Here is a 25,914-nt window from a genome sequence, read left to right on the forward strand (position 1 = left end):
CTTGAAAGTAATATTTAATGGAAGCATAAAGCAATTCATTTTAAAAGATCAGTTTCAGGTATCAAGTTCTCAGTATCAAAAATAAAATGATAAAATTTTCCATGCTAAATTGGAAAACAAACGTTAAGTCAACTGCAGAAATATTAACTCAATTAACATGAACACACTTATCTACTAAATGCAATGTGGTAAACTGGGTTGGATCATGAAACAGAAAAAGGACAGTAAAAGAAAAACCAGTAAAATCAGAATAAAGTCTGCAAGTTAGTTAATAGCAATGTACCAATGTTAATCTCTAGTTCTAATAAAGGCACTAGCATTATGTCAGATGTAACAATCAGGAAACTGGATGAAGGAATACAGAAACTCTATACAATGTCTGCAATTTTTCTATAAGTCTGAAGTTATTATAAAAATAAGTCTTTTTAAAAACATGAACACTAATCTAAAATTACTCTAAAATTAGAGGAGGCACCTGGTTGGCTCAGTCAGAAGAACACACAACTCTTGATCTAGGCGTCGTGAATTTGATCCCCACATTGCGTGTACAAATTAAATAAATAAATAAATAAGTAAACTTAAAAAAAAAAAAAAAGAATTTTGAAAAGTATATTTAAAAATAATAATAGGTGCGCCTAGGTGGCTCAGTAGGTTAAGCATCTGACTTTAGCTCAGGTCATGATCTCACAGTTCCTGAGTTCAAGCCCCGCATCAGGCTCTGGGCTGATGGCTCAGGTCCTGGAGCCTGCTTCGGATTCTGTGTCTCGCTCTCTCTCTGCTCCTCCCCAACTCGTGCTCTGTCTCTCTCTCTCTCTCTCTCTCTCTCTCTCAAAGATAAACATTAAAAGAAATAATAAAAATAAAAATAAAAATAAAATTAGAGGAGATACCTAGTAATGTAGATAGACAAAGAAGATCTTTAAAATCTTCAAAAAAATAAATAAAAATAAAACAACAAGTCCATCTACAGTGTATGTTAAATGGATAATGATATGTACATATTCAATTAAATCGATACTAATAATTTGGGTATATATTGAAACCAGGAATTAGTTCTTAGATCACAGTAATGTCTCATGTTTCCAGACCATAAAATATCTCCAGCTAAGTCAGAGAACTGGGTAATCTACTTAATTCAAAATTACTCATTTATTCACATATTTATTAAGCATCTACTTATAAAGTATTATTATAGGTACCAGTGAAACAAGTACCATTCAAATCCAAGGAACTCACAATATAAGAGTATAGACATATAAACAACATGTAAACATCACAACAAAATAGGACAGTGTCATAATAAGGACTGCAAACAGTTATTACAGAGGAAGGTGAAACTCATGAGGCCAAGAATATCTAAGCAAGTGATGTATGAGCTGGATCCTAAAGATCCAGAAGATACTCCAGGCAAAGGGAAGAACAGCATGTGCTAATCATGAATGACAGAATCTGGTCCTAACAGACCATTTAGAAAGACTCAGAATACAATTAAAAAATAAGTATTACTACCAACATTCTGAATAAAATGAGTTTGAAGATATGTCCCGCTTTAAAATACTTTATCTGTAACTCTCAAAAAATTATACTGCAAACAAATTTAGTTTACACTGATAAAATCAGCATGTATTCTGTTTCATGGAATGGAAAGCAAAAAAGATTTAGAAAACACCAACAGCAAAAAAGAAAAAAAAGTTATATTTCTACAAAATCCCCTTTTAATTAAGAATACATTGAAACTATCTCAACTTTTCAGAAGCATCTTCAAAGTAAAACTATGTTTTATCATGTCATCTCCTTTAAAAAAAATAGATATAAGCCTAACAATAAATCATTAAAGCTACCAAAGACCCTAACAGTTTATACTATGAAGAAGCTCTGTCTCATGCAGTCTGTATTCACATATATGTGTATGGGGTGGCATGGGGGGAGTTACAAATATATTCAGGAGATTGTAAAATCTATGACAAAAAATTAAACAGGGTAATAGTGATGGGGAGAGGAAGAGTGTTTCTATGTACAATGGTAAATGAACATGTAAGCCAAAACCTGAAAAGAGGGAGTGATCCATGCACAAATGAGGAAATGCAATCCAGGCAAAGACCTAAATGCAAAGGCCCTGGGAATGGAAGCTTGGTGCCTTATAGCCCCTATCCTATAGTCTAAATTAAGCTGTCAATTCATCAGGCTTGCTTACCGTGAACATATTTCTAATAGGCACTAGTAGTAGAAAAATAAAAGTACCACTACTAATAGTGACTAAAAACCTAAAACGATGTGCTCTAATTTCACACCAGGCAATGGTCTACATGCTTTACATCAGTAATTCTCAATCAGAGGTGAGTATGTCCCTCCAGAGGACATTTGGCCATATATGGAGACATTTCTGGTCATCACAAAAGGAGGGCAGGCTACTGGCATCCAGTAAATATACTACCATACACAAGGAAAGCCCCACAACAAAGAATTATCCAGCCAGAAAACTGCTAAGGTTAAGAAACCCTGCCCTACATTTATTAATTTAATCCTCACAACAATGCTATATTATAATTCAGTAAACAAAGAAAGAAGAAGAAACGAAGGGAGGGAAGAACTGGGATCAAAGAGATTAAATTACTTGCTATAGTAAGTGGTGGAGCTGAAATTTGAACCCAGAAAATTTCCTTCAAGAATCAATGCACTTACCACTACACTATATTATCTATTTATAAAGCAAAATGCATTGAGTATTTATTATGTGCCAGGCACAGTGTAAACTTAATGTATGCATGATGTCACTTAATCTTCACAACCATACAATTAGGCAGGTACCATTATTATTTCAAGTTATAAGAGTGGGGCTAAAGCTTAGCAAAGTTACACCCAGTATTATAGAATAAATAAGTGACACAGCTGGGACTCAGTTCTGCTCTGACACAAAGGTCAGTTCTTAACCACCATAATATGAAAACATTAAAGATGAGTAACAGGTTATCTTTCCAGGATAGAGAAAAGGAAAATCACTAAATGGTTAAACAATGTAGTACAACACAATTCTAGAAAGTACAATTCTATAGAGCAATGCAACCTAATCAACTGCTCTAAACACACTTCAAATTCTACTCCAGTTGCATTGGTTAGAATCTATAAGAAAAAGCAAAGCTCGAAACTTTTCTAAATCAGGTAAAAGAACAGGTAAGATTCCAAGGTGTCTGCCATACTAAGACTAAAGCTGACCTAAGAATCCAGAAAAAGAACTATCAAGTACAAGCTGAATCTGGCAAAAGCAGAATTACACTAGCCAACTGCACTAACTCCAAAGTTTACAACCATATCCTACTGATATTAGCAGTTTGGACTGACCATACAACCAGTGGAAGTAGCTCATCATTAAAACTATGGAGTAGGTCCTAACAGTACAAGCTAACATGTACTTTTAGCATGCACTATGTTTCAGGCCCTATGCTAAGTGTATTGTATGCCTTATCTCATTAGTTCCTCCCAACAACCCTGCGAGGAAGGTGCAATTACTCTATCTATTTTACAGACAAGCAAATTGAGGCCCAGACCATTATGTAATGTTCCCCAAACTGAAACCCAAGCAGCGTGATTACTGAATCCGCACATTTATACTATACTATATGCACTCTTCTTGTGTAACACATACTAATTTTTATGTTCTTAATAATTAATAAAATCTTAAAAATACTAAAAAGAAAGTGGCCTACCCTTCTTCCAAAATAAGTTAGAAAATACACACTTAGCCACTCCCTACACATAAAAAACACAATGGCTATCCTCAGTGTGTATAAACATCATTTTGGAAGTTATCGACTACAAACTCTGCAATTTATTTTCACAGTCTACAATTTTAGAATGTTTTCACATGGCCAACTCGCACAAATTATGAATGAACCAAAAAAACATTAAGTTTAGCCTTTCTGTACAATCTACTATGCCATTCAAAACGTCATCTAATAAAGTTAGATCATGCTAAAACTAATTAAAACTTCTGGATAGCATTTTGAAATTTTTATTAAACTATTTCTCTTCATTCTTTCTCTTCACTGTACAACTGATCATAAAAATGAAAATTCCCTGACCATTAAAAAATGATCTAAAGGCACCTGGGTAGCTCAGTTGGTTAAACGTTTCAGCTTCAGCTCAGGTCATAATCTTGTAGTTCTTGAGTTCAAGCCCCGCATTAGGCTCTGTGCTGACAGCTCAGAGCCTGGAACCTGCTTCAGATTCTGTGTCTCCCTCTCTCTGCCCCTTCCCCATGCATGCTTGCACTCCCTCTCTCAAAAATAAACATTAAAAAAAAATTGTTTTAATGATATAAATTAACACACAATGCATAGGAGTGTCCGGTCTACACATTTGGCAATTTCTCACACAATGCCTTTTGTAATTCTTGAAATATCATCTTTTTACTTTAATATAATGATTTAACATCTTGAGTCTTTGAATCTTGTTTCTCAACCTAGACAATGTTTCTTGAGCGTAAAAACAGCCCCTGGGTCTCACATATTTTGAATCAAACCAATACCCTCAATACCTTTTCCCAGTATTCAAAGAGCAGCAAATAAAAGGGAGTATCTTTCTCAAACATGCAACTATACTGTAAGTGTCTAACAATTTGCCAAGTCATATTTGTAGTTAAAAAATAAAATGTCTATCCTTCTGAAAACATACTCCAGGATTCTCGGAGGTGCTCCAAGAAAAAATAAGAGAAATAGAGCCCAAGATGTACTGCTCCACAAAAGAAAGAAATCCAATAGCCCTCATCAGAAAGATTTCCTGAAATGTGGATGAAAGAAAATAGAAATCTGCACTCCAAGAACCCTAATAGTTCCTGACACTGTGAAGTAGTTATGGGTAATCCACAAACCTGAGATACTGATCAATGAAGCTCATTATCTCATTAAAGAGGAGAAAAGACCTTATCTCCAGACAAAAATTATTAAGTAAAAAGGATTTCATGAGCTATGTGTCAAAAACAAAAAAAGTGCACATTTAAGAAAGCAAAATGTATTAAAAAGGCAATGCCATATTACCAAGGAAGATAACCATTATGTTTCAGTACTTAAAAAAAAAAAAAAAAAAAAAAAAAAAAAGAATTGTATGCATAATTAACATTCACCAGTTTTTTCCAAGTATAATACATATTATGTGAAAATCTAAACTCAGGATAATTTTGCAGTAATCCAACTGTCACCTTGTTGCCTTCCAACTTTTAACAACAGAGTTTTATTAATAAGCTATTACATAAATCAAAGATTATCAACCTTTCTTAACTAATTCCAATCTGAATACAATTTAAATTTTAATACTATGGTTTTAAACGATTTGAACATAGAGACAACTTTCTTTCCACTTTTCTATCCTGAAATTTGCATTTAATTAATGCTAACTTTCACCTACATTTACAGACTGCTTCTCTTAGATTTGACTTATTTGAACATGCAACAGATGAGTATACCAAAGGATCAACTAAAGTTATGTGAAGTCCATCCCAACAGCATAGAATGCATAACTAACACAATGTGACAGACAAGGAAGTCCACTGCCTTGCCCGAAGGATGCAAAAGCAGTATATCACGTTTTCATGTTCTTCAATAAACGGACCTATAAAGCATGCAAGGAACAAGGGAAAACTGGTCCCATCAACTAACTCTTGTTATCCTTTTGACAAATTAACAGTACAGCTATCAAATAAAGCTTAAAATCTATGGTTGTAATTCTGCATACTTAAAAAGCAGCCCAGTTCAGTTGAGAAGTCTTTCTGTTACTAATTGAACTGTGTATGGCTCAATCAGACCAATAATAGCTCCTAAGTCCTCTCTGAAATTATGTTACTATCATGGGGAAATGGAGTATGTATTTTAAAATAGTAATGGGTATAATGATGATGGAGGAAAAATTCATTATCGTAATATAGGGCAAATAAACAGAAAAACTGGACAGAAAATAATAGTAATAAAAAGGTCGAGTGGTAGCAAAAACTACTATTCGGAATAATCTTTATACAACACCTCTTGAGCTCTGGAATGAGGATACAAATTCAAAAACAGAAGAATCCTGCAAAGACTTCTTGGTTCTTTTGACTCGTGTCTCTTTACCACAAACACATCTAAAAACATTTTCACAATCCCAAACACTTCATTCAAGAATCCAAAAATGGTAGGAAATGAATGAGTAAAGAAGGCGTAGTTTTGCAAGATCTCAAACAACCAGTTTTGTAAAAAGGAAAACAAAAATCGACCCCCAAATCGTAACTAAGTAGAACAATGTACTAAGTACTCCCTAAATAGTTTACTGTATCTTTTTTTTTTTTTTTTTTTGGCTTAAAATAAGGTAGTATTTGGGAAAGGCTCAATAACCAATGTCTCATTTCAAATTAAGTATTTCTACATGTAATGAAGATTAGTAAAGGTAGATATCAAAGTGCTGTTACCACTTACATTAATGATTATCCATGATCATAATCTGCAAATGATTCCTGAATAGCACCAATAATCATGCATTCAAACTACCTCGAATCATAGTCTCTAGAAAATGGCATTTAAAAATCCAAAGATGGGAAAAGGTCATCGGACCCGGCAACACATTGCTGGGGGAAAGAAGGGTGAAACAGGGCTATGCGCGGTACTAACATTCTCTCTCTTTCTCCCTCCTCCCTGCCCCCCTCCCCGTGTCAGGTGATCAGTTATTTAGCACCATTAACACGCACGAATCGACAAGTGGTTCATTAAATTACTCATATTATTCCGAAAGCCACATTCTAGGCTTCCTTTTTCAAACTAAGCAAAAGGAGTCGACAGTTTGGGTCCCGAGCACAAAAGCGCGCGGTAGCAGGAGGATGGATAGAGCGCCAACTCCCCCCTCTCCAAAAGCTGGGACAGGGTTCGGCCTCGCGGCAGGGCCCAAAGCTCGATGCCGAGCTCGCTCCCTTGGAGGGAAGAGGTACGAAGGGCCAGGTCCGGGGGCCTGCGGGCCGGGCCTTCCTGGCAGCGCCCGCGGTGCCTCCGGGCCTGCGCGCCCGCGCGACGGCGGCAGTGGGGCACACTCACCGCGGAAGGCCCGGGAGCAGAAGCCGGGGAGAGGCCGCGGTCCAGACCCTCCGCCTGGCCACCTCGCCGCCGCGGCTCCCTCCCACCCCGCGATCCAAACGGTCCGGGGAGACAGAGGCACGTCCCGGGCAGGCCGGGGACGTTGCGCAAGAGGCCGGAGAGGTTTCCCGGCTGCGCGGGAGAAAGGCGCGGAGTGTCCGCCGCGGGAGGGGCGGGGAGGCCCGCGGAGGCGCTGTGCGTGTGGAAAGGGATGGGGGAGGGGAGAATTGCCCGTCTCCCTGGCCGCGGCCAGAGCCGCAACTCACCCAGCTCCGCCAGACGAGCGCTACCACTGGCAGCAAGAGGAAGATGGTGGCCGCTGCCGCCGCCGCCGCCGCCGAGGAGGAGGGGGCCCGGTGGGTGCCGAGGAGAGGGGGTACGCGCAGGACGTCGGCGTCGCTGCCACAGCCTCTTTTGCTCACAGGGCCGAGCGGCTGCTGCTGACGACACTAGCCTGGCTTCCGCGCCGCCCTTTTTATCCTCGTAGCAGCCGCCGCCGCCCAGGGCCCGAGGGTCGCTCGCCTCGTGGGGACCGTGCGGCGGCGCGAGACCCCGCAGCCATCGGCGTGCGGCGGCGGCGCGGGGGCAGGAGCCGGGCCGCGTCACGTGACCCCACTGTTTACCGTTCCGGGGGCCGCGGCCTGCACGCTGCGCCTGCGCAATGTGGGCTCTCCAGTGCCGCGCCTCCGCGGGGCCCGGGCTGTAGCACTCGGCTGCGCTTCCGCGCCGCTCCCAGTCTTGTCAGGGCGCGGCACGCCTGAGGGCCTTGAGCTATTACCTCGCTCGCGGGGTGAGGCACAGATAGATTTTTCTCGATTGTAATGAGCACTAAGGCTTCATAGTGCAATATTGATAGTCAAATCTGCCCCCCCCCCATACGTTTCATTAATTGGGTGTGCTTTCAAGAATGGTAGGCTGCAGGGGAGTACATGAGCCCCTTGCCCAAGAATCCCGGCTGGCTATACACAACAGCCCCATCATTAACCACCTCCGTTCTCGCCTTTTCTGTAAATAGATGGTCTTTTTCAGGACTCAAGTTGCCTACAAGAATCATTCCTGGTCAAAGTCAACAGATTCCAAAATATGGCAAGAGGATCCTCTGAAGGGTTCCCTAGACCTTTCAGAGGAGCGTCAATTCTTTAACAAATTTTCTTCATCTCCTTCAACCAAAACATGTAGCAGCTGATTAAATGCAGAAGGAGATATGAGAATCCAGCCACCTATTAAGCCAGACATTGAAGAAATGTGCAAAAATGTAAAGTGATGCCACTCTTCTCATTAAATTTTGTTGGGAAAAAATTCATAATAAATTATTTATAACATATAATGAATTTTGTTATTTTGTGTTTTATTATTCTTAGGTTTAATTCCTACGATAGTAAATAACTAACCCACATAAACAAAAGCTCTTAGAAGTCCCTCAGTAATTTTTAAGAATATATATAGGTTCTGAGACCAAAACCTTTGAACTCCACTGGTCTTGATTAATGTTTCCACAGCAGTCTGTGCTGACTTCTATCTCAGCCCTTAATAAACATTGTGAGGTAATGTTGTTAGTCATCACTCCAACCAAAACAAGCCCCTTTGAGGACAGGGATTGTGCCTTCTCTTGGCAAGGAACATTACAGTACCCACTAAAGAATGATAGCCAGCACCTGCTGTGCTCTTCAGAAACCTTTACTTGTTGATTTAAGTTTCATGCCAACCTAGGCCACATTGTAAGATTTGTGCAGAGTAGAATAATAGCTTACAGGCATGTGGTGACGAGCTGTTCTTTACTCTCTCCAGTCTTCCGGTATTTTGAGCACTCCCAATACCCAATGCTCTTCCACAAAGGAAGTTTAGATTGTTCCAATTCTACTGGAATCCTAGAATTCCATCCCCTGCCTTGACTCATTGATCCCTCAAAACTTGGTTTTGTAATCTCTTTTTTTATGTTGTTGTTTTGTTTTGTTTTGACAAAGGGAAATAGAAATGGGTAATCAAAATTTTTTTCTCACTTGGAATGTCTGGGATGAATTGCTAAAATAAACCTTAACTTTATTTTTACTCTTCTTCTGGACCTCAATGTGAAATTTGAAAAAGGCATTAGGAAAGAATAAGATTATGAACAAAATCCAATCCTAAGGGATTTAATATAGTAGAGCTCAAATAGAAAATCATTATTTGGAAAATTCCCTTGGAAGACCTGGGGAAAACTTATCTTCTTAAAGAAATTTTAGTAAATTTGTGAAAAAAACACAATGAAGGTTAAAAGAAACTATAGCAGGTGCGCCTGGGTGGCTCAGTCGGTTGAATGTCCAACTTTGGCTCAGGTCATGATATCGTGGTTTGCAAGTTCAAGCCCTGCATGGCGCTCTCTGCTGTTTTCGTGGAGCTGGCTTCAGATCCTCTGTCCCCCTCTTGCTCTCTGCTCCTCCCCCACTTATATGCATACTTTCTCAAAAATAAATAAATATTAAAAAAAAAAAAGAAAAAGTACAGGAATGGTAAGCTTGTCACATTTACAAAACAGATTTCTAATCCTAAAAAAGCCAACAAGCTTACCACAAAGCGTGAATTTTGACCATATTATTTTGAACCAGGCAAGAACCCAGTTCACATTTGTTCATTAATGATCTTTTCTTTTTGTTTCCAGATATAAACACAATCTGTCTTTTATCCAGTCTATAAAAAGATTACTAGAAGAAAGAACCATCATAATAATACTGAGAATGGCTCTCACAGCATGCAGGACATTGTTTTAGTTAAAAGACCTATTGGAAAATCAGATTGTATTGATAGCATTAAAAACTCCAAATTAACTCGGGAAAATTAAATTTGGTAGAAAACAAGACAAGACAACTAACAATGGCAAATACTGACCAATAGGATTGTAAATTGACCAAAACCAAACCAAAACAAAACAAAATATGTGGAAAAATGAAAAATTGACAAAATTTGGATGCTGCAAAACTTTACCCAAGAAAATTGAGCCTGGCAGAGAGTGGGGCCATGGAAGACAGCTCACAGTGCTGGTATGGAAGTTAAGTCTGATATGAACAATGCTTGTCATCATGGAAACATTGGTTCCTACAGTATCAGTTCACTGGAGTAAAGATGAAAAAAGTGGGATGTTAACTGCAGCAAATAGAAAATCAATAAAAATATCAAATATACTTAATGTCTTTTTTTTCTGGAAAACACTTTTTATATACACAGACACACTTTCACGTTAGTTTGAATAGATATAAATGGTGTTATTCTTAAACATGACATCAAAGCAGTAGAATCAAAATATTCTGAATTCATTTTACTAAGATCATTGTGAAATTTAGAGGCTTAACCCAGAACACCTTGTTCCTTATGTCAGGCTTGCTCCCTTCCCACACAGTTTTTTTACCTACTTTCTCCAGAAAGATAGCTCCCAACTAAGGGCATGTCCTGATCCAGGGTAAATAATTTGCACAACGTACCAGAGATCAGGGGGTGCCTAGAGGGGCTGGGTCAAACAGTAAAATAAAAGTTTTCCATGTACCTGGTCTGCACAGGGCATAAAAGCACCTATGCAGACTTTAGCAACTATAAGGTACAGGGAAGGAGCAATTCTGTCATTCAGTGCTTTGACACTGGTGGGCACAGAGGACATGTATTCATGCTTTACCTGGCCTGGAGTGGAGACCAGGCATTTCTGACAGTAGATGCCCTCAAGGACAAGAAAGTTCTAGCGAATCTGTGTGGTTCTGGAGCTACAAATCTTTCATTATCTGGTTGGACATATTGCATCAATGAAATAATCAAAATTCTTTTATTTTTTTAATGTTTATTTATTTTGAGAGAAAGCACGAGCAGGGGAGGGACAGAAAGAGAGGAGAGAGAGAGTCCCAAACAGTGTCCACACTGTCAGCGCAGAGCCCAACACAGGGCTTGAACTCACAAACCATGAGATCATGACCTAAGCAGAAATCAAGAGTCAGATGCTTAACAGACTGAGTCCCCCAGGAGCCCTTCAAAATTCTTTTAACAAAGAAAGTGTTTGTGATAGGGTCCCTCGGTGACAATGTCCCTTCCTTACTTGAAATTTTTCTGTGGTTCTCCAAAATAAAAAGAATAAAACCCAAACCTCTTAATATAGCCATTAAGACACTTTGGGATTAGTCCTTATCCAGCTCTTCAGCTTCTCTTCTCACGATTCCCTGATTTTTAAATTTATGACATAGCAACATCTAACTTCTGTTTCCTACACACATCCATACTTCCTCTTAACCTAAAGTCTTTGCTCATGCTGTTACCTCTGACAGGAATGTTCTCTTCTGAACTGACCCTAAACACCACTACAGACCCTCCCACCACTTTTAGATTGCTTCTGAATCCTTTTTTTTTTTAAGTTTATTTATTTATTTTCAGAGAGACAGAGACAGCATGAGTGAGGGAGGGGCAGAGAAAGGGAGAGAGAGAGAATCTCAGGTAGGCTCCTCATTTTCAGCACAGAGCCCGATACAGGGCTCAAACTCACAAAATCACAAGATCTTGACATGAGCTGCAACCGAGAGTCCAGCCCGAGGCTCAACCAACTCAGCCACCCAGGCGCCCCACTTCTGAATCCTTTTAAGATGCAGCTCAGTGATAGCTGTCTGAATCCATCAAACTAAATGGTGAAATATTAGAAGCATCCCCACTCAAGCTAGGGATGAGCAAGACTGAGACTATGACTACCATTATTCAATATTAGCTGATACAGAAAGGTCAGAGAAGAAATGAAAGATAGATATAAGAAAATAAAAGATACAATGATTATTATTTGCATACGCTATAAATGCATATCAAACAGAATCAATTAAATGACTACTAGCATTAAGGAGTTACCTGAGTACTAGGCCAGTTGTTCAAAAATCAGTTAAAAGAAATTAATAGGTTTCCCATAAACAGCAATCTTGGTTACAATTTGTTGGGAAAACAAATTCCAACAAAAATATGTAGCTCTTAAACAGCCTAACAAGAAAAAATTGTGCATTTCTTCACTATAAGGAAAAAGAAAAACCTTACTTAAAAGGAAACCTGACCTAGAATAACCAAAATTATCTTGAAAAAGAAGAATAAAGTTGGAGGACACACATTTCCCAGTTTTAAAACTTACCCACAAAGCAACAGTAATCAAGATAGTGTGCTAATGAGATAGGATAGAGTTATTAACCAATGGAATAAAGTTGAGAGTCCAGAAATAAATCCATGTGTCATGGTCCACTAATTTTGAACAAAGATCCCAATATCATCCAATGAAGAGAAAGAATGGTCTCTTCAGCAAATGTACCGGACCAACTGGATGATGGATGCATGCAAAAGAATGGAGTTGGACCCTTACCTCAAACCATATACAAAAGTTAACTCAAAATGGAGTAAAGACCTAAATGTAAGAGTAAAAATTATAGAACTCCTAAAAGAAACCATAAGGGTAAATCTTTATGATCTCAGAATTGGCAATGGATTATTAGATATGACACCAAAGTAAAAACAACAGAAGAAAAAAAAATAGATAAATTGAATTTCATCGAAGTTAAAAACTTCCGTGCTTCAAAGGGCACAATCAGGAAAGTGAAATGACAACTCAGAAAGTGGGAAAAAATGTTTGCGAATCACATTATCTGATGAGGGACTTGTATCCAGAATGTACATATATAAAGAACACTTAAAACTGAATAAAAGACAACCCAATTTAAAAAGAAGGATGAGGCACCTGACTGGTTCAGTCGGTAGGGTATGTGACTCTAGATCTCAGGGTCATGAATTCAAGCCCCACGTTAAGTATAGAACTTACTTTAAAAAAAAGCGGGGGAGGGGGGCAAAGGATCTACATACACATTTCTTCAAAGCAGATATACAAATAGCCAGTAAATGAGAGGCTCAGTTCCCTAATTAGTCATTAGGGGAATACAAACCAAAACCATAATAAGACACTACTGTACAAATACTAGGATGTCTATGATAAAAAAGATAGAAAATAACAATTATTGGTGAGGCTATGGAAAATCAGAACACTCATATACTGCTGGTGGGAATGTAAAATCATGCAGCTGCTTTAGAAAATAGTCTGGCAGTTCCTCAAACTGTTAAACATAGAGCTACCATATGATCCATCAACTCCACTCCTATACGTATACCGAAGAGATATGAAAACATATGTCCATGCAAAATATTGTACATGAATGTTCAAAGCAGCATAATTCGTAACAGCAAAAGGTGGAAACAAAATAAATGTACATCAACTGATTAATAGATAAAATGTGGTATAGCCGTACAACGGTATACGATATGGCAATAAAAAAGAATAAAGTACCAATGTTCTGTAGCATGGGTAGACCTTGAAAACGTTATGCTACCTGAAAGATACAGTCCCAAAATATATATTTTATGAAATAAAATTTGCCTTATTTTCAGAATAGGCAAACAAGTCTCAAAATATATTTTATGAAGTAAAATTTGCCTATTTTCAGATGAGGCAAATCTATAGTCAGAAAGTAGATTAGGACTTAGAACTGGGGTGAAGGGATGGATGATAGAGGGATGATGTGTAAAGGTGTAGAGTTTCTTTTCAAAGTGATGAAAATGTCCCAAAATTGACTGTCATAATGGTCACACCTATCTGTGAATCTCCTAAAAACAATCAAATTGTACACTTTGAATGGATGAATTGTATGGTATATAAATTTTATGTCAGTAAAACTATTATTTTTTTAAACAGAATCTTGAATAAAGATTGTATGTTCTAGGTAGCGAAAAACAATATAATGAAGATGTCGATTCTCCTCAAAATAACCATGAATGTATTGCCATTCCTTTTATAATTTGGCAAATTAAAGTTAATCTAAGAGGGGACACCTGGGTGGCTCAGCTGGTTAAGCATCCGACTCCGACTCACGTCATGATCTTGTGGTTCCTGAGTTCAAGCCCCGCATGGGGCTCTGTGCTAGCAGCTCAGAGCCTGGAGCCTGCTTCGGATTCTGTGTCTCCCTCTCTCCCTCTCTGTCTCTCTGTCCCTCCTCCACTGGTGCTTTATCTCTCTCTCAAAAATAAATAAACATTAAAAAGAATTTTAAAAATTAAATTAATTTAAGAGAATGGAAAAGCTAATATAGTCGGCGAAGTTAAAAATAAAAAGTAATGTGCGGGAGTGGGATGTGGACATTCAATTTAAGCATAAGAATATATAAATTTATCATAATAAAAATACACAAAAATTAACAAAATAGGAAAAATAGACAAAGAAAAATTAACAAAATAGAAAGGCCAGGAACAGGGGGAATGAGGATTTGCTGTTTAATGGTTACAGGATTTCTATTTGGATGATGAAAAGGTTTTAGAAATAATGCAACATTCTGGATGTAATTAATGTCACGGAATTGTAGATTGAAACATGGTTAAAATGGCTGTTTTTATAGACGCTTTACCATGGTTTAAAAAAATTAATAATAGAGTATACCAAAAACCATTAAATTGCACAGTTTAGATGGGTTAATTGTGTGGTATGTGAATTTACATCTCAACAAAGCTGTTAAAAAAGTCAAGAAGCAGAAAAATAAACAAAAATAAAATTTTTGTCTGTAGTAAAGATGCCATCTCAAGTCTATAAGAAGAGGATTATTTGCTACATGGCAAATAAATAAACATTAAAAAAATTTTTTTTGAAGTGTCCAACTTCAGCTCAGGTCATGATCTCACTGTTTGTGAGTTCCAGCCCCACAGTGGGCTGTCTCCTATCAGCACAGAACCTGCTTTTGATCCTCTGTCTCCCTCTCTCTCTGCCTCTCCCCCGCTCATGTGCACTCACATACTCTCTCTCTCAAAAAAAAAAAAAAAAAAGGCTTCAGCAGAAAACAAATCTTTAATAAATGTATCAGAAAATTATCAACTTCATACCATGTATCATTAGGCAAATAGGTAAAATATTTTGAAAGTCATCATTTAGTGTTGACGTGGGCATGGATAAACTGTCATATACTAAGAATAGAATACAAATTGATAGTTTTCTAGAGAAAAATTGGTAAGATGTATCAAAAGCCTTTAAATATGCACATTTTTTGATGCAGAATTTCTGTTCTTAGGGCTGCATATAAAGAAATAATAGAGCAGGACTCTAAAATTTTATGTACAAGGATGCTCATAATATAAGACTGAAAACAATCTACAAGTTCAATAATCATATTGTATATATCTTACAGACTTTTGTTCTATATAGTAATGTATATGCACACACACACCTGCACCTCACCCCATATGTATTTTAACCTTTTAATCCTCTGACTCTAGAATTAAACCTCTGGAAATTTATCTTAAGAAAATAAAAAGTTGAGGGTGCCTGGGTGGCTTAGTCAGTTAAGTGACTGACTTCGGCTCAGGTCATGATCTCATAGTTCTTGATTTCCAGCTCTGCATCAGGGTCTCAGCACAGAACCTGCTTCAGATATTCTGCCTCCCTCTCTCTCTGTCTCTCTCTCTCTCTCTCTCTCTCTCTCTCAAAAATAAAGAAAAGAAAAGAAAAGAAAAGAAAAGAAAAGAAAACAAAAGGAAAGAAAAGGAAAGGAAAGGAAAGAAAACAAAAGAAAGAAAAAAGTTTGAATATGCAAAGATTTGTATACCAAATGGGATTTTAATATATGTACTGCTTTAAGTTTGCTTTTAAAAAATCAACAATATACAGTAAAAATTCCTCCCAGTTAATCATGTAGCTCTATAGCAGCATTTTAAAGGATATGTAAAACTTTATTTACAACTTCTGGATATTTAGAACACTTCCTCTGAAGTTGTGACTAAGTTATTTGAATGACCAAATGAATAGATTGGTGCTAAATCCTATCCATTCTTCCCCCTAGAGATCTCCAGAATCTCCCCTCCTCTGTACTTAATTGTGGAAATAATCTCCCATCTTGTCTCCCTTCAATCTGTTGACCACATGCCAGGACGTAATCTTTCTCAAAGGTCAAGGCTAATTTAATAACATTATTCCTCTGCTTGTGACCTTTCAAAGTTCCCCCCTGAATAAATACAATCCTATGTTTAACTTCTTAGCATGATTTATAAGATCATTCATGATCTCATCTCAATTCACCAATATCTTTTTCTTGCTTCTTATAGTCCAGCTACCAAATTCCTCATAATTCTGTGGTGCAATCTCATGCTTCCATTCCTTTGTACATGCTGCTTCCTCTACTGGAAAGTCTTATCTGGCAAACTCTTATACAGATATCTCCTTCATAAAATCTTTCCTAATTGTCTCCCTCCCAAAGCAGAATATTTCACTCTCCTCTTTGTATCCTGTACACACTTCTGCTATCGAACTTATGAGGCTGCTGTCTTTCTCATTAGAATTTGAGCTTTTTTTTTAAATGTTTATTTATTTATTTAGGGCGAGGGGGCAGAGAGAGAGACAGAGAGAGAGAGAGAGAGGGAGAGAGAGAGAGAGAGAGAGAGAATCCCAAGCAGGCTCTACACTGTCAGCACAGAGCCCAATACAGGGTTCCATCTCATGAACCATGAGATCATGACCCGAGCTGAAATCAAGAATCCAACACTTAACCCACTGAGCTACTCCGACACCCCTAGAATTTGAGCTCTTGGAGGACCAAGACACCATTTCATTTCTGTATCACTAGCAGTAAGAGCATTTATTGTCTGTCTTCTCTGGTTAATGTTGTCCCACACAGCCCTGATTTTTATGTTACTTGATTCTGAAATGTTTTTCTTTAGAGATATTTAAAGCATATTGAAAGATATTTAAAGTATATTTAAAGCATACCATTAATAGATATTGATATATTTATGTAGTTACATATGTTCTGAGTGCTGTTGCACACACTAAGACATTGAGAGCTAACATTGGGTAGACTGAAATGTAAACCTTTCATCAATGTGCATTAGCACAAATCATACTGAACACTCCTGAGCACTACAGTTTCTGCTGCTCTTCTCATAACTATGTTCTACAAAGGGCATGCTTTGCTGGAAATTTCTTTCTGTAATTTATTTTAGGTTAATTGAGAACAGTTTTGACTCACAGTGTCTAATAAAAGATGCATAATTCATCGTGATGGCTATGCCACATAAGAAACAAAGGAATAGTATCAAGCTGATATTTAAAAACTAGCTGATTTTCCCCTAAAGCTCTCTCCATAGAAATAGAAGAAGAAACAGTAGTGATCACTAAATAGATATTGAAGCAGTGATAAGTGTATAGCAGCTGATTTGAGAAGCTTTGTTGTTAAGTTAGAAACGGAGCAAGAGCAGGAGGCAACAGAGATCTGCTCAAAGGAGAGTTGTGTATATGAGGGTTTAGTTTGTTTGCTGGTTTGAGTGCTAACACTGAACTTCTGGAGATTGGCCTTATATAGGCATAAGGATACGCTCCCCATTTTAAAGAAAGGAAGAGTGGGTAAGGCTACAGTTGAAAGTGTTGGTTGGTGGAGCTCCTGGGTGGCTCAGTCGGTTAAGACACCGACTCTTGGTTTCAGCTCAGATCATGATCTCGAGGTTTGTGAGTTCAAGCCCCTCATCCCACCTCCATCCCACCCTCCCACCCCCACTGTCAGTGCAGAGCCTGCTTGAGATTCTCTCTCTTTCCCTCTCTCTGCCCTCTGTGGTGCATGCACTCTCTGTCTCTCTCTCAAAATAAATAAATAAACTTAAAAAAAGTGTTGGTTTGCTGTTATGAGGTGATGGAGGACTGATTGGAAGCAAAGGAGGCATATTGGAATATTTGAGGAGAAAGAAGAAGCAATGAAGTTGATGTCTCTAAGAGTAGAAAAGAAAGCTTACCAAGGAAAATGGAAGAGATGTTTTGGGTAGTGTTGGGTGTCATTTAAAGTTTGTGATGATAAAATGAAGCCAGTTAGCCCAGTTGTGCGATTTCCCTCAGCAACAGTCTACTGCTTAGCAATACACATTGAAAATACGGACAATTGGATTCAATTAGAGTTGAGATTTTGCCAGACAAGTGCAGTGGAAGAAGAGAGAACCAATGAGTTGTAGATCATTTTTAGGGAATAATAACAATGACAGACCTTGGACTATAAACCAGGGACACAGGAAATAAAGACAAGAAGAAGATGATAGATAATGAGAAACTAGTGGGGTTCAATAGTTTGGCATCTGAGTGAGATAGAAAAATTATGTTACTATGGATAGTAAAGTAAAGTTTTGGAAAGCAAGGCTGGTGTCTAGATTGAGGATTTCTGAAATCAAGACTCTTGGAAGTGGTATAATTTTAGGTGATGACAAGTTTTCAGATATGACTACAGAAATGAATAGTTAAGGTGAAGTGAAAGTGAGTGTCAAGGATTTGAGACTTCAGTGTATTAAATGAGTCCTTCACATGAAAACTGACATCATGAAAATTATATGATGGTATGAGTGCAGAAGGTGAGCTAGAAGCTAAAGCCACCATGAAAAGACTAGGAAGAGATAGATGATGACAACAAGGAGGGGGATAGAATGGTAGCAGTCTGTTGTTGTTTGTTTCCCTAGAAGGGAGAGAGATGAATGATCTAGAAGAAGCTGCAGTTGAGGAAAGGAAAGCCTAGTTTAAGGTAAGAGGGGTGTGAAAAATATATAGCCTCTACTTGGGAGGGTTGCAGAGCAAATAAGGTTCTCAGGGAATATCAAATTTCAGTTAAGTCAATGACAGTGAAAGGTATCTGCTAAGAGGCAGTTAACTATAACTTTCAACCAATTAGAAACTGATCTCCCAGTTGCTAGAGTTGTTATTTGTACTCTGAGTACATACAGAACCAGATTCATCAGGTGCGATTAAGAGAAGATTAAGTTTTATGCTGCCTACACTAGGCCCGGTCACAGTGGGAAGGCAAAAGGGTAAGTACATAGCCCAAAAGCACAGGAAGGTTTACAGCTCTCTACACACCAAGCACAAGATAAAGAAGGGGGCGGTAGTCATTTCTGTACATTGCAGTTTCCCAAGATGCACTAAGTCTATGTCACTCACTCCATCAGTGGAGAAGCAAGTTCAAAAGGAAGCTCAGCAAATTACAGCAACAACAGAACATAGGTCCATGAGGCAAGACTGCCTTGGAATGAGGTCTGAGAGACCTTTCTTATGGGACTAAATGTAGTCATGTAGGGACCAGTCCTAACATTCCTAGGCTAGGTTGGCCATTTATAACTTTTTCAAATTATAGCGCCAAAAGCTAATAACTTGTTTATAATTTATGTTTGAATTAAAATTATTGCTGAAGAACAGAGTTACAAAATATTATAAACAACTTAATGTGTACAGAGACAGAACCTCAAGAAAGTGTAGCATTTGCTAGAAGCATCCAGGCTTTATGAGAAAACTTCTCTCATGTAGTCCCATCAATGGAAATATGTAGGAAACTTTTAAAAAGGGGAGGGGAGCTCCTGGTTGGCTTAGTTGGTAGACCGTGCAACTCTTGATCTCGGAGTTGTGAGTCGAAGCCCCATGCTGGGTGTACAGATTATTTAAGAAACATAATTTGTTTAAATTAAAAAAGAAATATGTCGAAAACTTTACTGATCCCAAGTTGGAATTTAGAGCCCATATTGGAAAGTTGGAAGGGGGGACCAGGGAAAACGATTTCACAAGACTAGAGAAAGTAAGGGGATGAGACTGTGTGACAACAGACAACTAAGGAGGTCACAACTAAGGAGCTCTAGAGAACAAAAATGTTAATTCAAGACTGTGATAGTAATGAATTTGGGATGCTCTAGAAACAGAAAAGGCTAGTGTGAATAGAGCATACGGTGCAAGACAGAAAGCCAACAGATTGGCACGAACCTGGTAGGCTAAAGCAGGGAATTTAGAACGTATTACAAACAAAAGTAGATGCCACTGGGGAATTTGTTATGCAAGGAATGACATGATCTGTTTTGGGTTTTTTTTGTTTTGTTTTTTGGTAACAGGTTTATTGAGATGTAATTCACATATCACACAATTAGCCCATTTAAAGTATACAATTCAATAGTTTTTAGCACATTCACAGTTGCATACCATACCACAATCAGTTTTAGAAGATTTAGATCATTTCAAAGAGTCATCTCATATCTTTTAGCCATCACCACTGAACTCCCATCCTCCCACAGTCCTAAGCACCCAGTAATCACTTTCATTAATCTAATTTTTCTGTCTCTAGATTTCTTTATTCTGGACATTTCATGTAAATGGAATCATGAAACTACACAGTTTTTTGGTTATAGCTCAAACATCACTTCAGGAAACCTCCTCTAACTCCCTATACCACAGACCCTCCATTATTTTCTCTTGGGCACCCCTCAACTTTTTTCTAACTGTCCCCACTTGTAATTATTTTATTACGCATGTGTTTACTAATTGTTTAATGTTCCTTCTCTACCCTGGATTGTAGGTTTCAAAAGAGCAGAGACTATATACTGCTCAAATCTTTATCCCTAGCCCTCAGCACAATATTTGGCTCATAGTAGTAATTTAAAGATTTTCTATGGCGGCGCCTGGTGGTCAGTTAAGCGTCTGACTCTTGGTTTCGGCTCAGGTCATGAACTCACAGTCTGTGAGTCCAAGCCCCACGTTGGGCTCCATGCTGCTGGTGCAGAGCCTGCTTAGGATTCTCCTTCTCCTTCTTTCTCTGCCCCTCTCCCACTCGTTCTCTCTCTCTCTCTCTCTCTCTCTCTTCCTCTCTCTCTCTCTCTCAAAATAAGCAAATAAACTTAAAAAAAAAAAAATATTCCATGACTTGATGACTTAAATATGCCAGGAATGGATTTGCAGAAAGACTGGCCTCTACAAAAAGATTTTTGTTGTGTCTCACAGTCATGCTTTCCTCTGTCTTTATCCCATCAGTGCCACAATCACCCCACTCCAACATCCCCCAGGCCAGGGGTCAAAAAGAGTGGAGTCTGAACAGTATATTGTCTCATGAGCCAAGGAGAGTATAATTCTGTCCCAATGCTTCCACAGGCAGAAGCCAAAGGAGTTGTTTTCAATGAAGGAGTTCATAAAATGTGAAGATACAAAGCACTGCTTCTTTGGTATCCATAAGACTAAGTGTGGTGTAGAAGGGGGAGAAGAGCATTCCTCCATGCCTGGAGTAGAACATAAACAGTTTTGGCACCTATCTTCAGGTAATGTGGTTTTTTGTTGGTACCTTAAGTGTCACAGGTTTGTATTTTTTTAATTTGTTTGTTTAGAGACACAGAGAGCACGGGAAGGGCAGAGAGGGAGACAGAGAATCCCAAGCAGCTTCCACGCTGTCAGCGCAGAGCCTGATGAAGGGTTCAAACTCATGAACCCATGAGATCATGACCTGAGCAGAAATCAAGAGTTGGACGCTTAACCAACAGAGTCACCCAGGCTTCCCCTTATTTAGATTCTGATTTGAACAAGCTAATAAATGGTTGAACAAACTAATAACTGAGCCACAAAAAAGACTTTTAAGGTAATTGGTGAAAATTGAACACATACTGGGTGTTCATGAAATTTAAAAATATAAGTATGATAATTTTTTTTCTTTTTTAGAGAAAGAGAATACAAGCAGGGGAGGGGCAGAGAGAGGAAGACACAGAATCTGAGGCAGGCTCCAGGCTCTGAGCTGTCAGCATAGAGCCCAATACAGGGCTTGAACCCACAAACCATGAGATCATGACCTGAACTGAAGTTGGACACTCAACTGACTGAGCCACCTAGGCACCCCTGATACTGGTATTTTTAAAGAATCCTTATTTTTTAGAGACACATGTGGAAATTCATATGGGTGAAACCATATGATATCTGGAAATTTATGTATTTATTTATTTATTTATTTATTTATTTATTTTAAGTGGGCTCCACACCCAGTGTGGGGCTTGAACTCATGACTTTGAGATAAAGAGTCGCATGCTCTACTTCCTGAGCTAGCCAGGAGCCCCTGGAATTTTATTTAAAAGACTCTAGAAAATATAAATAGATTTAAAAGTTAGTGAATGGAGATTAGATAAGAGTAGTAACATGCTAGTAATTGTAGATTTTAGGTGACCAGTTCTAAAGGGTTTCTTCTACTGTTTTTTTCTTATGTGTATTTGAAAAGTTTTAGGATAAAAAGTGAATTAAAAAAAGTTTTCTTTTACAGATACACATTTGAAAAATATATTTTTGTGAACTACTTCCTTTCCACAAAAATTTGGTCTGTATGCTTTGGATTTAAAACTGTGGCAATGGAAATGGATTTGGTTTTAAGGAAAACAGAATCACCATTGAATTTCCATTTCCTTCTCAGCATTCATGACAAGCATACCAATTCCAGAATCTTCTTGGAGTTAAATGACAAGAGGATCTTTACACTAGGTATCATGTGAGAAAGGCTTGCCTTCTCCAGGAACATCATTTTATTTCTTCAGCAGCAAATGAACTTCTTCTACAGGCAATTAGTGGGTGTTAGTAAACCTTGCTATGCTTGTATTTTAATCTGAAAAGTATGAGAAAAGGCTTTATTTGGTTCCATCAGCCTTTTATATATGTACTACCAGAGATTCCATCTTGCTTGAATAGTTTGTAAACAAGCAACTCCAAAACTGAGTTGACAAAATTAATATCCTGTTTAATTCTGCCTCACAGAAATAAAAAATTCTCCAAAGCGTTTTTTTTCTTCAAAGATTTTTTAATATAAATCAAATTAAATAGCTAAAAGTAAAATTCAATTCTTGAAGATTATTTTGTTTGATGCTATGAATTCTAATATGTCAAATGGTTCTACCAAAGTTCTACAAAGATTACAACTATGATGATGATAAAATGCAATCTTTATTATTTATTATTATTCACATTTTTAAAAGTTTATTTATTTATTTTGAGTAAGAGAGAAAGCACGATTGGGTGAGGGACAGAGAGAGAAGAGAGAGGAAGAATCTAAAGCAGGCTCTGCTCTGTCAGTGTGGATCCCAATGAGGGACTCGCACTCAAAAACCATGAGATCTTGACCTAAACCAAAACAAAGAGTTGGACGCTGAACTGACTGAGCCACCCAGACACCCCATATTATTCACTTTTTAATTAACATTTGTTAGCTAAAAATTGATATAACATTCTTCTTAAAGTTAGCAAATATTTTCTCTTAACAAAATTCAGACGTTGAAGCCCAAACTTTCAATGGGACTGTATTTGATTAAGGTCTTTAAAGAGAGAATTAAGGTTAAATGAAGTAATAAGGATGGGACCCTAATCCACTATGACTGAGTCTTTATAAGAAGAGGAAGAATCCCCAGAAATGCAAGAGCACAAAGAAAAGGCCATGTGAAGACACAGACAGAAGGCAAACATCTGCAAGCCAAGGAGTGAGGTCTTAGGAGAAACCAATCCAGCTGACACCTTAATCCTGGATTTCCATCTTCCAGACTGTGGGAAATTAATTGCTGTTGTTTAAGTCACCCCATCTGTGGTATTTTGCTTTGGCAGCCCTAACAGACTAAAATATCTGACATATAGTAAGTGTTCAGATTCTGCCAGCTCTTGCTAATATCTATTATTTTCTAAGCCCCTTAGGGGTCTAGTACCTCTCTTGTTAGGTTCTCAAGATTAAAAGGCTGCTCTAGGATGGAATTAAGATGGCGAAGTAGTATGGGGACCCTGAACTTGTCTTGTCCTAAAAGGCTGCCCTATCTTCCATACTGACCTAACCCCAGGTATCACTTTTTACAGTTTTCTACTCTCTGAAGATATCTTTGATTCTGTATTCATTCCTTTAAATGGTCAGTATCATGTTTTTAGAGTCTCCATGTGGTAATTCCAATATCTGAATTCTCTGAGGATCCGCTTCTTGCTCATGGCAGTTAATTTTTTGAGGTGCTTGGTTACGTATGGTTCCTGGGCATTATGTTTGAAAATAAAATACTTTGAAGTTATGTTCTTCCAGAAAAATTAGTATTTGTGTGCAGGCATGTTATAAGTCCTGCTCAAGTTCATGTCTTGACTTTTTCTGGACTTACCAGGGAATCTGACTGGGCTATAATTCTACATGGGCTCTTTCTCAGTTTGAAAGAAGTCCCTGTTTATTGCAGGGATGATCCTTTAGAGCACAGCACAACCTCCAAACCCTTGTTCCAGAACTGGTGGATTTATCTGCCATGCAGTCCATAAAAATGTCAAATTCTACTCTCACTCTTGATCTTGGGAAAATGTTTTTGGCCAAAAGCAGCTTCCTTTTTAGAGTAACTCTGTAGATTTTTGCTTTTTCCTTCAAATTTGGCCTAATAATTATTTTCAATAGCTTGCTATTTATTCCATATTTTTAAGAATATGTGGAAGCCAGACTGGAAAGGAAGGGCAGGGTTCTAGAAAGGTAACAAACACCTAAAGGAAAGGTAGAAGGGAGAGAGAGAGTTTGGCAGCTGGTTCAGACAGAGAGTTAATCAGCTCCATTGAGTTTTTCTTCAGGGGAGCTGTGGTTAGGAGGTAGGCTACAGGACTCTTTGTGTCTCACACACATGAAATAAGAAGAAAAATTGCCCCCGGGCTGCATTCAAGATGTCAAAGCAAGGACATGATGGGTCTTTGGGTGCAAGGTTCCAGATTTCCCTGGGTCTTCTGGTAGGAGCTGTGATCAGCTGTGCTGACAACAAAGGAGCCAAAAATCTGTGTATCATCTTTGTGAAGGGGATCAAAGGATGACTCAATAGACTTCCTGCTGCTGGTGTGGGTGACATGGCGATAGCCACAGTGAAGAAAGGCAAACTAGACCTCAGAAAGAAGGTACATTCTACAGAGGTAATTCAACAATGAAAGTCATACCAGAGAAAAGATGGTGTGTTTCTTTTTTTTTTGAAAAGGATGTGGAGTTCATAGCAAACCATAAAGACAAAATGAAAGGTTCTGCTGTCACAAGACCAGTTTCAAAGGAGTGTGTGGACTTGTGGCCCAGGATTGTATCCAATGCTGGCAGCATTGCATGACTCTTTGGTATATTTTTTTTAAAAAATTAAAAATGATTTGCTCCCCCAAAAATGGCCTTCCAAGAGTGAGAAAATCTACAGCCCAACAAACCAATTTTATGTTAATACTGACACCTGATATACACTCAGTAAATATTTGTAAAATGAGTAAATAAAGATAATAGACTGATTACACTTATTTAATGCTCCTCCCCCCCTCCATTATCATCAACTAAATGACAGTAAAGAAATGCATAACAGTAAATAAAATGGGAAAGTGGTTGATTACTTAACCAGAGTTTTCAATGAACTTCTGAAAGATGGAAAATGTTTGGTAGTTTCTTGACAAATGATACTTGGAGAAGCTTTACAAGGAATAGAAAACTATAGTGTGATGGAATCTGAACTTTCCAGTGGAAACTAGAGAGGCTCTAGTTGTGGAATTGGCATGTTCTGTCAGGATAGTTGTAAGTTCACTTCTGAAATAGCTGTTCAGTTTGTCCTGACTTTACTCTCCCTGTAGGAACAGAGTAATTAAAAGCCCTGAATTTACCAGTAGGGCTGAGTGGAGGCAGTTTTCTAAAGAAATTTAAAGAACTTCCTAAGGAGGTCCAAGGCTTCTAGTATAAGAGTTCTATCCCAGAGCAAAGTAACCCCCTCCCCACTCTTGACTCTTTAGTGGTTCTCCAAACTGTCTTCTTGCTCTCTATGTGAAAAGCCTAAATAAAGTTGGCCAACGAATACCTTTAACTCATCTGCATATACTAGTCAGGCCTACTGGAGAAACAGCACACAGCAGTAGAAACCCATGCAAGCATGTATAAATCAATCTACTCTTTTATAAATATAAAAGGACAAATATATATCCCAGAAATATGAAGAAAATTAACAGTCTAAATGCAAAAGGGCAAGATGAACAAACAAACAAACAAACAAAGAAACAGAAAAGCTG

The 25,914-nt window shown here is 38.1% G+C and overlaps 1 protein-coding gene and 1 pseudogene across 3 annotated transcripts in view; one reads left to right on the forward strand and one right to left on the reverse strand.

The window, feature by feature from the left end:
* Positions 1-7,690, reverse strand: part of PHF3 (PHD finger protein 3) — an 81,481-nt gene extending 73,791 nt beyond the window's left edge. Inside the window, exon 1 of one of the 3 annotated variants that reach the window (XM_019417645.2) lies at positions 7,355-7,690. The gene's annotated coding sequence lies outside the window, so the exon portion shown is untranslated. Of the gene's footprint in view, positions 1-7,049; positions 7,066-7,354 lie in introns of those variants that run through there. The other 2 variants (XM_019417642.2, XM_019417643.2) reach the window with 2 other exon arrangements.
* Positions 7,691-24,558: 16,868 nt separating this feature from the next.
* Positions 24,559-24,983, forward strand: LOC109248251 (60S ribosomal protein L23-like; annotated as a pseudogene).
* Positions 24,984-25,914: the final 931 nt, after the last annotated feature.

Source organism: Panthera pardus, unplaced genomic scaffold (genome assembly GCF_024362965.1).
Source record: "Panthera pardus isolate Hobbes unplaced genomic scaffold, ASM2436296v1 HiC_scaffold_17, whole genome shotgun sequence".
NCBI lineage: Eukaryota > Metazoa > Chordata > Mammalia > Carnivora > Felidae > Panthera > Panthera pardus.